Source organism: Pteropus medius, unplaced genomic scaffold (genome assembly GCF_902729225.1).
Source record: "Pteropus medius unplaced genomic scaffold, Ma_sr-lr_union100, whole genome shotgun sequence".
Taxonomy (NCBI): domain Eukaryota; kingdom Metazoa; phylum Chordata; class Mammalia; order Chiroptera; family Pteropodidae; genus Pteropus; species Pteropus medius.
Window position 1 is genome coordinate 1927651 of NW_024340697.1, and position 15489 is coordinate 1943139.

Sequence of the window (15489 nt, forward strand, 5' to 3'; positions counted from 1 at the left end):
ATGAGGAAATGGAAAGAATGCTGTTAAGAATCTCCTATTCTCTCATATCCTTCCTTTTCTTACTCACACCTGCTAGGGTGTTTTTTCCCTCTTCCTACTGAGAAATAAGTCTTATTGAATTGTTTGAGGTTTGCAGCTTATTCTAATTTCTCTACTGCACTAAATCAACAGATGGATACTTCTCCATAACAATTGATTTAAAAAAAAAAAATACTTTCTGACAGATGGTTTATACTAGGTGGACTTCATTTAATAAAGCATTCCAAGGGGTTTCGTTTTATGAAGCACCACGAAAGTTCTTAAGGTATGTTAAAACCTTCTTCAAGAAAAGGGCTGTTAGGCAGAAGCCCCCAAGCCTTTTGTTTCCTTGAGGACTTTCTGTGGCTTGAGGAAAAAGCAGAAACTCTCTCCTTGTGCACTCTCTTGGCCGAAGCCCACCAGGGAGCTAGCAGCTTAATTAATGTTTGTAAAACATTTTTGAGATGAAAAACACCATTGGCTCAAACCACTGCTATGAAAAGTGTTATTTTCAAAACCTCACCAACACATTAGCATCTGTCTTAATTAGTCCTGAGGGAAAGAGAAAAGACTAGAAGTACCAAAGGGTGACAGGAGATGATGGAGGTCCTGACAGGGCTCCTGGCGCCAGGGAAGGCGGCACTTGAGATAATGATAGATTCAGCAGTTGGCGTGCTGTATATAATCCTGCTATCCAGAGCAGCCTCAAGCAACTAATTATTTCTGTGGGTGAATGATGGAAATTCTTCTATTTGTTTTATGCCCCGGATGTTGCTGAAACAAGAAATCAACACAGTCTCAAATCCAGAGTGAGAACCGAGACAGAATTAGCCAGCTGCTAAGGGTGCATCTGCTAAGGGATTCAGACAGTAAGAGGACTGGTCAGAGGCCACTGGGCCCCAGGAATGTCCAAAACACAGGGCTCCTAGGCACAGATGCAGCCTTAGTGACAACCCTTCTGGCCATGGCCCTTTCCTGAGCCATGGTTATAGAAAGGCAGGGAGCAGATACCCATTTTACTGACATGCACTGTGGCAAGGGTACCATGTATTTGAGGAGCTTGCAATTCATAAAACCAGAAGACAAATCAAAGCTGAATTGAGGTGTCCCTTCCTCTGAGCTGACAGAGATTGGAAGTGCAGTGTGTGACCCAGAATTTGTCCCTCACTCCACCTTTTGCAGCTTGGCGTTCTTGTGTTGGACACAACCTATGTGGCCAAACGCTGGGCCTTGGGAGACGAAGCACAGCTGTGTGGAGTTGCGCCTCTACGCTATACCATTTAAAAAGGCTTCAGAAAAAACTTGGAAGCTGCTGGAACACCCACTGCCAAGGACCTCCACCAGACTTCCGACGCTTTGCTCCTCCCTCCCTCTCCAAACTAATTTCATCTATGGGAGCAAATCTGTCCCAAGTTGCCACTCCCTTGTGTCTGGAGACTTGTCCCAGTACCTTCAAATTGCATAATCCCTAACTAATGGCATTAATAATGAGAGGGAGCTTGATTAACTTGTAAAAATGTGCATTTGTTTGCAAATCCATTCTAAAGTTCTAAAATTTAGCACTTTATTCTTTAATACATTAGGGGGAAAACTTGTAAATATGTATGCTTCTCAGAAATTTAATTTAAGCTTGGTATTAAGTTTGAAGTCATATCAATTTACCATTCATTCCAGTATTGGTAATAAATGGATCTGATTTTTCCATAAATCATGGTATATCTGTGGCTTTACTATAGGAGCCACTGTATTTTAAATATGAGAGTGCCTCACCAGATATTGATTTGCTGTCCTATGGATTTGTGTAAATTGAGCAAAGACACACAAATGAGGTTACTTTGTTCACCTTCAAAGACTGCCCATTGTATTTCGAATGAAAGCCAAGCTCTTGCCCATGACAGACAAGGCCTCATAAAGTCTAGCCCTTGCCTGCCCTTGGGACCCTGTTGCCCTCACACACCGTGCTCCATCGACACTGCCTGTCATTGCCTTCCGGACACATCCACTTACACTTGCTAGTCCCAGAATGCGAACCCCTTCGATCTCCATCCGCTTGGCTCCTTCCTGTCATTCAGTCTTAGCTTTCCTCAGAGACAACTTCCTGACCACTCCAACTGAAGAAGCCCCTTTCCCCAATTACTATCTCCTTGCCTTACGATATTTTTATAGCACCTATTACTCTGCTATTAATGTATGTCCTCACTTGTATGTTATCTATTATATACAGGGTGACCATTAATGTATCATCTAAACTGAGCTATTAATAATTATGCTGGGACAATGAAATAATAAAATAATAGGGACACCAGGCTGTATCGACCACTGGAGTTGTAACCCGCTAGAGGATGTAATTTCTCTTAAGGCATGGACTTTGTCTAGCTTCTTTACCATTGATCCCCAGAGCATGAGCGTATACCTATCACTGGTAGGCACTATTGTCAAATGAAGGGTTTACTCATGCATAGATTTATGTGTTTTTCTCCTCATAATTTTTGTATTTTCTCATATATTAAGATATGTGTATATATATTTACTATATAATTTTAAGGGAAAGGAATCAGAGTACAGAGTTATATCAATCTTATGGTACCTATGTAATATGTATTAATATGAATGATGACTAATAAAGAACAGGAAAACTGAAAGTATTCATGTTTTTCAGTGTTGGTATAATGGTCGACTTTTTCAAACTCTTTTATCATTGTTATAGTATTACCTGCTAAATTTTCAAATAGTAAAAGTAAAAAAAAATGTAAAAAGAATATTTTCTTAAATAGTATATCTGACTCCAAGCAACATCTCCAGCTTTGGTTTGCTTGTTTTATGAATTCCCAGCTCCTCAAACACATTTGTCCAGAACCATGATCACGCCGCCACAGTCCATGCCAGTAAAATGGATGTCCACTCCCTGCCTTTCTACCCATGACTCAGTTACAATAAAAGTCACATACTATCACATTTGATGGTGGAACCTAAATCACACTCGTATCCGTGTTGTAAGGAGTCTGGGAGATGGAGTTGTTAGCTTTCTTGCCTCCACACACTAGAAGAAAGAATGGTGGTTGAATGAGTCGATCCATAACCATCCAAATTATTAAGAAGCTTTCATTTACTTCAATAAAGATTTACTGAGTGTCTACTATGGACATGGCCTTGGGACCTGGAAGTTCACAGAGATCCCGCATGGCTGAATTGAAATTCAGACTCGGCTGCTTCCCTTCATTGGACACGCTGGTAGCTAGGGGGTTAGGATTGAAATCCAGGACCTCCTTAAGGAGACTTTTACATTAAATATTTGAGCAAAAGAGCAAAGTGCGTGATGGAGAGTCTGGTCAATTAGAAGTGCATTTCCTGAGATACAGTGATTCAAACAAGCACCACAGCACTTGCTTTACTGCTTTTTAATCTGTCTCAGGCTTTTCACCAAAAAAAAAAAAAACAAAAAAAAAACAGGTTAGTGGAAAGAATACTTGGTAACTAGACAATTGTGTGACCTTGATTAACCTCTCTGTGTTCAGGGCTCTCTCATTCACAATAGTGGTGAACTAGTTGATCACCGAGTTCTTTTTCAGCCCTCATTTTCTGTTTTAATGGTATAATCGAAATGAGACTTTAGTAACTTAATTAATAAGAGCTATTCAAGACCCCCATTAATCTATAATGTATTTCACACATTTTCCTTAATACCTATTCATATCAGGAGGGTGATGGTTTTTCTCTACAGCAGATACACTAATATCCCTCTTCCTTGGTTCCCCCGAACCTTTTAATTAAGAATTGTATCTATGGTCTAATTTTCATTAAGAATAACTGTATTTTACATTGAAGCATGTCTATATTGATGGCTTCATAAACATGGGCCTAAGAATCCTGGTATAAATGTCATTATAGAGAAATCGAACACACCAAGAAATGAATATAAAAAATGTGATTGTGAATAATATTTAGTAGTCATTAAATGTTAAAATTCTTTTAATGAAATATATAGCTAACCAAGAAAAGTATTCCATTTTTCTTTCATTGCCATAGACATTAATGTTGATAAAGATGCCATCATCTCTTGACTGGGTATTTGCAAAATGTTATGGTTATTAGTGTTAGCAACACCATCATCTCTTCTCAGAATTAAAAAATCTGAGGATAAATAATACAGTTGTGGATGTATCATTTCTTACTGGAATACTTGCAAAATCCATGGTCAATACCATGGATACCTTACCTGGATACCTACAAAATCCCATGGTAACTAACATGGTTAAAGACATATTGCTCCTTATCTGGAAAACTAAAACATCCCAAGGCCACTAGCATAGCAAGGGACAGATCGACTCTTACCTGTATACATGCAGAATTCAAAGGTCAGCAGTGTAGGCAGAGACACAATCATCTTCTGCCTGAATACCAGCAACCCCGCCCCTCGCCCCGCCCCCCATGGTTGCTAAGGTATTCAGACAAATACCATCTATTACTGGAATACCTAGAAAGGGCCAGGATCAAGATCACGGTAGGGATACAACATCTCATGCCTGGATAGCTGCAAAATCCTATGGTCATTATCTTCATTAGGAACATCAACTTTTACCTAGATATCTACATTTTTCCAAGGGAAACACCTCAGTCAGAGACACTTTCATAGTGTGACCGGATATCTGCAAAGTTCTCCTGATCACTGCAGTGGTTAGTCAACACAACTGACAAGGATATTTGCAAATAAACATGAAAACTCTATTGGCTTAAGAACACCGTAGTGATTAGTACTGTGGTGGAAAAAAACATTATAAATATCTGTACACCTGCAGTCCCTTAACATTCGTAGTGTTAAATATAAATTTACTCTAAAATATAAAAATTTTTAAAACTCGTGGTTAGTAGAATGGGTAAGGATTCCTTTATTTCTTACCTGAATACCTGCAACAGAATCGTGGTAACAGGAAGTGGTGGCACACACCATCACTAACCTAGATATATGAAGGTCAGATGAAATGAGCTATGGTTTAAGTTCAAACCATCACTTACCTCAATATCAGCAATGTCCCATCTTAACGACCATTGACAAGCTCGCCATAATGTCTTGACATAAACCTGAAAAACACACTTGAAAAATGTTTGCTACATGAATCATTCTACTTGTGCACCTGCAAATTCATTTGGTCGCTTGTACCAATTCTGGACCCACTGACACCACCTGGATACTTGTAGAACTCAAAGGCCAAACCCTGGGCAGAGATGACTTCTTCTCTTGAGGAAATACTGAAAAAATTCACATGCCAATAACATGATGATGGCAATATGATAAATTATCTGGATTACATATCATCTCTAAATAAGAATACAAAGAAAATTTCTTATTGGTATTATTAGTGTCAAATTAATTTCTTAACTGCAGATGTGCTGATAACAAGATAAATTTAAGTGTCTCGATGTTAATTACACGAACATCTGAAAATAACACGTCTTCAATGAGTTAATGGCAGATCATCTTGTACCTGTATAATAGCAAGACCTGAACAAGATACCTGCCAAGAAACATGGTAACCAAAGTGTTAGAGACACTACCCTCAGCCGCCCTCAATTGAAGGTCAGATGGTCTGCACTGTGATCAGACACACGATGTCACCCACCTGGTTAAGGGCAAAGTTGTGCTAACGGCCATTGTTAGGTCCAGTGCATTCTCTTGAAAACGACCTGAAGAAACGCATGGCACAAATGTGTTTAAGGACAAAACCTGTTCCACCAGAAAGCCTGCTTATAATCTCTTTTGTTTGCATTACTATGAAACATACGAACTCTACCCAGAAACTTACATTAATTCAGGTCAAAATCTATATCAGCAGAGATGACAATACTTTAAATGACCTCTGGCAAAAATACGATGGTTGCAACTAAAGTAAAAACTTTCTGACAATTACATACATAAACAACCCCCAACATTAACAGGTTTAAATATAAGTTCTCTCTAAAATATCAAAAGTGTAAACTGACAGTTGCTAGAACTAGTAAGAACTCCATAATTTCTTAACAGAAAAACTGCAAAAAAATTAGGAAAACAAGAAATGTTAGTAAACACCATCACTTACCTACATATATGAAAATCGAATGGTCTATGCAGTGAATTAGGCCCACGCCATCACTTAGCACCTGCTCTGTGCCTTGTCTACGACCACTGACAGGCTCACAGTGATGTCTTTGCATGACCCTAAAAATCTTTTGGAAATGTGTTTGGTACACATCTTACTCGACCTGGACACCTGTGAATTCCTTGGTAACTATATCAATCTGAGACTCATCGGCCTTACCTGGATAACTGCAGATTTCTGAGGTTTAAGCCTCATAAGAGACACTGTCCTCTCCTGAAGGGATACCTGCAAAAATCCCATGGTCGGTAATGGGGTGATGGACCAGGTGACAAATGACCTGGACGCCTGTCTATCCACCTACCAGTATGGGTGTATATTACACAATTTTTCCACAGGGAGACAGTAACATCCCAGGCTTACCAGTATTGTTTGGGTCAAAGTAATTCTGAACTGCACATGAGCCAAAAACATAGTTAATACAGTCTTGAAAACATCTTTAGTCACATACATGAAAATAAGATGCTCTCTCATGAGTTAATGTCACATAACTTCATACCTGTATACTAAAAAAGGACTGAATGGGACACTTGTAACACAAGTGTGGGAAAACCGTACTCACTTACCCGGATAGCTGAAGATCAGACAGTCTTGTAAGCTGCTCGAGGCCCACGTCATCGCTTACCTGGATATGAACAAAGTCCCTGTAACAACCACTTCATGGTGAACCATGAAGTTCACCACAGTATCTAGACAGAAACCGGAAAACATATTGCGACAAATTTATCTATCGTCACATCTTCTTATCCTGGACCCTGAAAATGGCCATGTTCTCTGCCATCACTCTAGGCTCCGTCAATACCTGGAACCCTGCGATTCTCTAAGATCTATGCCATTGTTAGAAACACCATCACGACTGGACAACTCAAATGGAGGGAAACAGAAACAGAAATGTTATTAATGTTACTCTTAGCTCCAGGATAACTACATGGATACCTGCACATCTTTAATAGCTAATACCTATATAGTATGAATAGATTTAATGGGATATTTGCAAAACAAGAAGGCAACACTGTGTTAGGGGAACTGTACTCACCGAGATATGTGAAGGTCCCACTACAGCACTGAGGCAAGACTTACTTCCCCACTTACTTGGATACTAGCAAGGTCCTGTTAATAACCACTCTTAGTTTCACTGTGATCTCGTGACCGTTGGAAACTGACAAAACCCACAGGCAAGTATGTTGAAGGACAACACTTCTTTTACCTGAATAAAAAGAATCCTGGAAATAATCTTGGTCATTTCTATCATTAAGGGAACCATCAATACTACCTGGATTTTGGCAGAACACAAGGTTGTCACTGTTGTTAGAGAAAACTTCATCTCTTCTCTGAGCACCTATAAAGATGATTGTCATTTCTGCAGCATAACGGTAGCATAATGTCACTGCTTATGTTCAACACACACGGTATGTAAACACTAATCCTATAAGGGCTTTGCTCGCTAGTATTGTTTGAGACAATATTATTTCTTACTTGAGTACCTACTAGAAAACCGTGGTAACACAAATGTTAGGAACACCTTCATCACTTATCTAGAAATCTGAAATCAGAAGGCCCATGGGTGCTTAAGGCCCACATCACCACTGGGATATAAGCAATGTCCCTGATAAAGATCATAATGATGTGTTCATCAAGATCTCTTGACAGGAACCTGAAAACCGCATGGTGACATATATGTCTACAGACACATGTTTTCCACCAGGACAACTGCAGATAACCTTGGTCACTGTCATCTTTATGAGACACTTCATTCTCTACCTGGATAGTTGCAGGATTGCAAAGTCTATACCACCGTTAAAGACACCATCATCTCTGAAGTGCTCACTGGCCAATAACACATGGTTAGTATTTTGACATGGAATTCCATACCTATTACATGGATACCTGTAGATCACTCAAAACTCACAGGGTGCAACATAAAATTTTCTCTGATAGAAAACAGTAAGAACTCATGGTTACGATTATTGATGAAGATATTATCAGTCTTAACTAAATACCTAAAAAAAATAAAAAAAATAAAAAAAAACAAATATCAAGCAAAAACAGATAGGGCAATAAAAAGTTACTTATGTGTATGAAAGTCAGAAGGTCCGTGCCGTGGGTTAGGCCCACATCATCACTTACCTTGACACCAGCAATGTCCCACATTAACTACCAACAGTAGGCTCGCCATAATGTTCTGAAATAAACCTGAAAAACAAATTGGAGAAAATGTGTTTGCTGCAGGAATTATTCTACTGGTACACTTACAATTTCCCTTGGTCACTTATATAATTTCAGGACGCCTCAACATTACATGGGTAATTTCAGAACTCTGAGGCCAAAGCTGAGGAAGAGATACCTTTCTCTCTTATAGGGAACCATGCAAAAATCCCTCGGTTAATAATGCTGGGATAGACTATATGATAAATAACCTGGATATTGCCATATCCTTATAGCATACAAATGTTAAATACACAGTCTCTCTAAACAAGAATACAGTATAATCTCATTCCTTCTAGGATTATTAGGGACACATTAATTTCTTCACAAAATTCATGGCCCAAACAAAATAAATTTGAGTCCTGAACATTAATTACATAGATATCTGAAAATAAGACTGTCTCTAATAAGTTAATGTCATTATCATCTCTTATGTGTACATTCGCAAAGAACTTAATAGGATACCTGCCAACAAACATGGTAACACAAGTGTTAGGAGCATCATGCTCATTTAGTTTGAACATCAGATGGTTGCATACAGAGGACCCACGTTATCACCTACCTGGTTAAGAGCAAGGTTCCCTTAATGGCCACTGTTAGGTCCACTGCGTTCTCTTGAAAAAAACCTGAAGAAACACAAGGAACAAATATGTTTAAAGACACAACTTGTTCTACCAGAATACCTGCTAATAACCCTTTTCACTTCCATTACTGTAAGCCTTATCAACTCTACCTTGATACTTGCATTGATTCAGGTCATGATCTTTTTCAGGAGGCACCATCATCTCTTATCTGGACACCTATAAAAATCCTGTGGTTACTATTGGGGTGGAAACTCTATGACAATAACCGGGATATGATCAACCTACAGCACTTGCAGGGTTAAATGTAAGTTATCTCGAAAATATAAAAACCATAAACTCATGGCAATTAGAATTGGTAAGGACTCTATCATTTCTCAGATGAACACCTGCAATGAAATCATAGTAACAGCGATACCATCATCACTTACCTATATATATGAGATCACATGGTCTGTGCTGTGGTTTAGGCCCATGTCATCACTTACCTCAATACCTGCTATGTGCCTCGATAACTACCATTGATAGGCTTCATGGTGAAGTCCTCACATGAACTGAAAAACACCTTGTGAAAAATGTGTTCCATACAGCTCTTACTCTACCTGAACAACTACAAATTCCCTTGGTCAATTACATCGTTTTGAGACTCATCACGATTACCTGGATACTTGAAGATGTCAAAAACTAAACCCTAGTGAGATATACCTTCTCTCTTTAAAGAGATACCTGTCAAAATTCCACGGTCAATATCGCAGTAATGGACAATATGATAAATTACCTGGATGCCTGCATATCCTTTAATCAGTAGGAGTGTATAAAACACTATCTCTGAACAAGAATACAGTAAAATCTCATGCTTACTAGTATTCTTAGGACAAATTAATACCTTAAGTTTATGCAAGTGAAAAATATGGTTAATATAAGTATCTCTAAAACATTATTAATAACATAAATATCTGAAAATATAAAGGTCTAATGAATTAACATGACATCCTCTCATACCTGAATGCTAGCAAAGACCTTCACAGGATATCTGCAGAAAAACCACGGTAACACTGTGTTCGGTGTGTAGGACACCATCCTCATGTACCTAGACCTCTGAAGACCAGCTGGTCTATACTCTGGTTTAAGATCCACAATACCACTTACCTGCTTACCAGTAGGGTCCCAATGAAGACCACTACCAGGTTCACCGTACTGTCATGACTACTATGCCCTGAAAAAAACATATTGACAAATGTGTTTAAGACCAAACTTGTTTGACCTGAGGAAAAATTAAAAAGAATAGCTGCAATTAATCGTGCTTATTTCCATCATTAGAGGAACCATCAATGCTACCTGGATCTTGGTAAAACTTTGTGGTCTATGCCATTGTTGGAGAAACCTTCATCTCTTCTCTGAGTACCTATAAAATTCTCATGCTCAATTCTGTGGTGTGGATCAATAGGATAACTTACCTGGACACCCTCATACCCTCCATTACCACTAAGATCAAACATACAATATATCTAAGCTCTAAGATGATTACTAGCATGATTACTTGCATTTGTTGGCACAATATCATTTCTTACCTGAATAGCTGTGAAAAAAACATACTAACAGAAAAGTAAGAAAAACCATCCACACTTACCTGCCTATCGGTGCTCAGATTGCTTGTATAGTGCTCAATTCCATCATTATCACTTACCTGGATAAAAGCAAAGTCCCATTATAGATCACTATGAGGTTTACTGTAATTGATAGAAACCGGAAAAACACATTGTGACAAATGTGTCTGTGAACACCTTTTCTACCAGGACACCGCAAATAACTTTGTCCACTTCCATCATTACAGGACTCATCAACTCTACCTGGGAATTCGCAGTACTCCAAGGTCTACATCATGTCAGACACCATCACGTTTTGACTGCTCACCTGCAAAAATACCGTGGTAACTTGTGTGACACAGAACTCCATGTTTATCACAGGAATACCCATGAGTTGCCTAATGTTCACATGGTTAAACATAAATTTCTTCTAAAATACAAAAAAGTAGGATAATACGTTTGCTGGAATTGGTAAAAACACTATCATTTCTACCTGAATGCCAGAAAATAAACACATGGTCAAACAAGTTCAAGCAATCAACATCACTTAACTAGATACATGAGGATCATAGGGTTTGATGTAGTAAAGGTCAATCTCATCACATACCTAGATACCTGAATATGCCCCCTTAACGACCACTGTCAGGTTCATTGAGATCTCTTGACAGGAACCTGAAAGACACATTATGATAAATGTGAAAAGGGATGCACAGATTACTGGTTTATTATAAATGTGTAAAGTACACCTGCAAATAACCTTGGTCAGTTCATTATAAGAACATCGACTCTATCTCCGTACTTGCAGTACTCCAAGGTCAAAGCACTGCCAGATAAGACAGTATTTCTTCATGGGATCCCTACAAAATTTCCAGGGTTACTACTGCAGTTGAGGACATTATGATAATTACTTGGATATGGCTACCCAACAACACTCACAGAGTTAAACAAAACAAATTTCTCTAAAGGATAAAAGGTGACCACTAACAGTTTTTAGAACTGGGAAGCACGTTACCATTTTTTACCTGAAAACCTATGAAGACATCGTGGTGAAACAACTCTTAGAGATACTGTCATCACTTACCTGGCTCTCTCGGGATCTGATGACCTGTACTATAGTTTAGGCCCACTTAATCACTTACCTGCATACCAGCAACAGACCCTGTTAACATCAGTGCTAGGCTCATTGGGATCTTTTGACAGGAACCTGGACAAGGCATTATGAAATCTGTGTCAAAGAATGCAACTTTTTCTACCAGGATATCTACAAATACCTTGATCACTCTGTCATTATGAGACATATCAACTTTACCTAGATACTTGTAGCAATCCAATATCAAGACCAATGTTAGATAAAATCAGCGTTTCTTAGTTGAACACCTGTAAAAAAATCTATGAGTAGTATTTTGTTGGGGATCATCATGATCAATACCTGGATATGTGATATCTCTTAACGCTTGCAATATTAAACATAACTTTTTCTGAAGTATATAAAGTGAATACTCATGTTTTCTAAAATTGCTAAGACTCTATCATTTCTTACCTGAATGCCTGCAAAAATAAGAAGTGTTTGGGACATCATCGCCTCTTACCTATATATCTGGAGATCAGGTGGTCTGTGCTATGGTTTATGCCCACATCATACTTACCTGATACCAGCAATGTCCCTTGTTAACTACCATTGATAGGCTCACCATAATGTCCTGACATGAACCTGAAAACACATTTCAAGAGAATGTGTTTGATACACATCATATTCTACATGTCCACCTGCAGATTCCCTTGGTCAACTGTATCATTTTGGGTCTCATCAACACTACCCGGATACTTGTAGAACTGCAAGGTCAAACCCAACCCTAGGAAGAGATACCCTCCCCTCCTGAAGGAATACCTGCAAAAATCCCATAGTCGCTAATGCAGTGGCACACTATATGATAAATTACTTGGATACCTGCATATCTCTCTATTATTAAAAGTGCTAAATACACAGTAAATCTAAACAAGAAATAATAAAATCTCATTCTTATTAGCATTAAGGACATGTTAATTTATGAACTGCATACATGCCAAAAACAAGTTAATATGACACTTGAAAACATTAATTATGTAGATATCTGAATATAAAAACATTTCTAATGAGTTAATATCACATCATCTCATATCTGTAGACTCGCAAAGACATTAGCAGGATACCTGCCAACAAACATGGTAACACAAGTGTTAGGGACACCATTCTCATCTACCTAGATATTGAAGATCAGATAGTCTGCATTGTGGTCAGACCCACTTTTCACTTACCTGGTTAAAAACAAAATTTCATTAACAACCATTGTTAGCTACACTGTATGCTCTTCGTAGGAACTTGAAAAAATATATGGTACAAATGTGTTGAAGGTCACAACTTGTTCTACCAGGAACATCACCCTGTTCATTTCCGTTATTGAATGCATAATCTCAGCCTGGCTACTTGCATTAAATGAAGGTTAACAACACTGTAACCAGAGACCATTTCTTGACTGAACACCTGCAAAAATGCCATCATTACTACTGTGGTGAGAAATGACCTGGATGATTGATCCCTCAACATGCACAGGGTTAAACATAAATTACTCTATAATGTAAAAAGTGTAAACTTGTGTTTACTAGAATTGGTAAGGACTCTATCTTACTCTAATACTGAAACAAAATCATGGTAACAAGAAATGTTAGGGACATCGTCATCACTTACCTAGATATATGAAGATCAGTTGATCTGTGCTGTGGTTTAGGCCCAAATCATCACTTACCTCAATACCTGCTATGCGCCTCATTAACTGCCACTGATAGGCTTCCTGTGATGTCTTTGCACGAATCTGAAAAACATGATGTTTAAAATATTTAGTACACATCCTATTGTACCCATGCACCTACAAAATTCCCTTGGTCTATTAGAGCATTTTGGAACTCATCAGTTTTACCTGGATAACTGTAGAACTCTGAGGTCAAACCCTAGTGAGAGATACCTTCCTTTCTTGAAGAGATACCTGCAATAATTTCATGCTCAATATCGTTGTGATGGACAATATGATAATCACCTGCATATCTGCATATCTGTTATCACTGTAAGAAACACATTACCTTTAAACAAGAACACAGTTAATTCTCATGCTTACTAGAATTGTTCAAGACAAATTAATTTCTTAACTGTATACATGCCAAAAACAAGTTTATTTTAAGAGTTGAGAAGATCATTAATTACCTAGATGTCTGAAAATAGCAAAAGTCTCTAATGAGTTAATGTCCTCTTACATCGTACCTCTTTAATAGCAAAGATCTTAACAGGATATCTACAAAAACAAGATAACACATGTGTTGAGGACAACATCCTCACTAACATAGATATTGAAGATCAGATAGTCTGCATTGTGGTCAGACCTACTTTACCACTCTCCTAGTTACTAGCAATGTCCTGATAACTACCATTAGATTCACTACAATCTCTTCACCAGAATCTGAAGAAAATATATGCAGCAAATATGTTTAAGACAACAACTTATTCTATGATGACACCTGCAAATAATCTTGGTCTCTTCCGTCATTGAAGGAACCACCAACACTACCTGCATTATGGCAGTACTTCAAGGTCAATGACGTTCTTAGAGACACCATCACCTCTCGACAGGGCACATGTAAAAATCTCATGATCGATACTGTGGTGTGATAATTTACCTGCACATATCTCCATCACTACTTATGTTCAATACACATTATATTTAAATTATTATACTGTAAGGGCTAATTCTTACTAGATTTGGTTGAAACTATATCATCTCTTACCTGAATATATTTAGAAAAATATAATACACAAAGGTAAGACACACTATTCTCACTAAGAAATCTGAAGAGTGGATATTTAAAGGGTACTTAAGGCCAAACTGTCACTTACCTGGATATAAACAAGGTTCCTGCTAACCATTATGAAGTCACCATGATCACTGATTGGACCCTGAAAAACACATTGTGAAAAATATGTATCTATGGATAAACACTTTCCACGTGGACACCTGCGAATAAGCTCCTTCACTTCCATCACTGCAGAATCCATCTACCTAACTGGATTTTTGCAGTATTCAAGGTCTGGCCCCATCGTCTCTTGACTACACATCCATAAAATCCTATGGTTATAACTGTGAAACAGAATTACAGGAAAATTACCTGGATAAATGCAAATTATTCAACACTCACATGATTAAACATAACTTTCCTGTAAAATGTAAAACACTAGGATAACATGGTTGCAAGAACTGGCAAAACCCTATTATTGCTTACTTCAATATCTGCTAAGAACTCACGTGGTAAAACAAGTTGAGGCATTCCAACATCATTTACCCACATATATGAAGATCGGCTGATCAGTGATGTGCATATCATCATTTACCTGGATATCAGAAATCTCCTCCTCCCATTAACGACCACTGTTAGATTCATCATGATATGTTAAGGGACATAACTTCTTTTTTTTTTTTTTACCAGAACATCTGCAAATAACCAGTCATTCCATCATTATAGAGCGCATCAAGTCTACCTGGATCTTGTCGAATTCCTTGGTCAAATCCTAGTAAGGCACATCTTCCACTTATGGAAAGATACCCAAAAAAAAATGCCATGATCGATAACACAGTGTTGAATAACACAAAAAACTAACTGGATACCTGCATATCCATCTATTACTAAGAGTGTTAAATGCACGTTATCCCTAAACAAGAATACAATAAAATCTCATGCTTACTAGTACTGTTAGAGACAACTTAATTTTTAACTGCAAATGTGCCAAAAAGAACTTTAACATAAGAATCTTGACAACATCACTAATTATCTAGATTCTGAAAATAAGGTCTTTCAAGAGTAAATATAAGATTATCGTATACTTGTACAGGTATACTTGTATAGGTATACTTTGCTGGTATCCTATACCAGCAAAGGCCTTAATGA

At 38.0% G+C, this 15489-nt stretch overlaps 1 long non-coding RNA gene across 2 annotated transcripts; it reads right to left on the reverse strand.

The window, feature by feature from the left end:
• Positions 1 to 8207: 8207 nt before the first annotated feature.
• On the reverse strand, positions 8208 to 15398 carry LOC120611400 (uncharacterized). 2 transcript variants are annotated; one of them, XR_005655160.1, is made up of 7 exons: positions 14444 to 15398; positions 13757 to 13844; positions 11129 to 13370; positions 10786 to 10849; positions 9088 to 10665; positions 8917 to 8980; positions 8208 to 8342 (listed from the first exon to the last, which is right to left on the reverse strand). It is a non-coding gene; the product is annotated as an uncharacterized LOC120611400 (long non-coding RNA). The 2 variants fall into 2 exon arrangements; XR_005655149.1 differs by having other exon boundaries at positions 10786 to 13370.
• Positions 15399 to 15489: the final 91 nt, after the last annotated feature.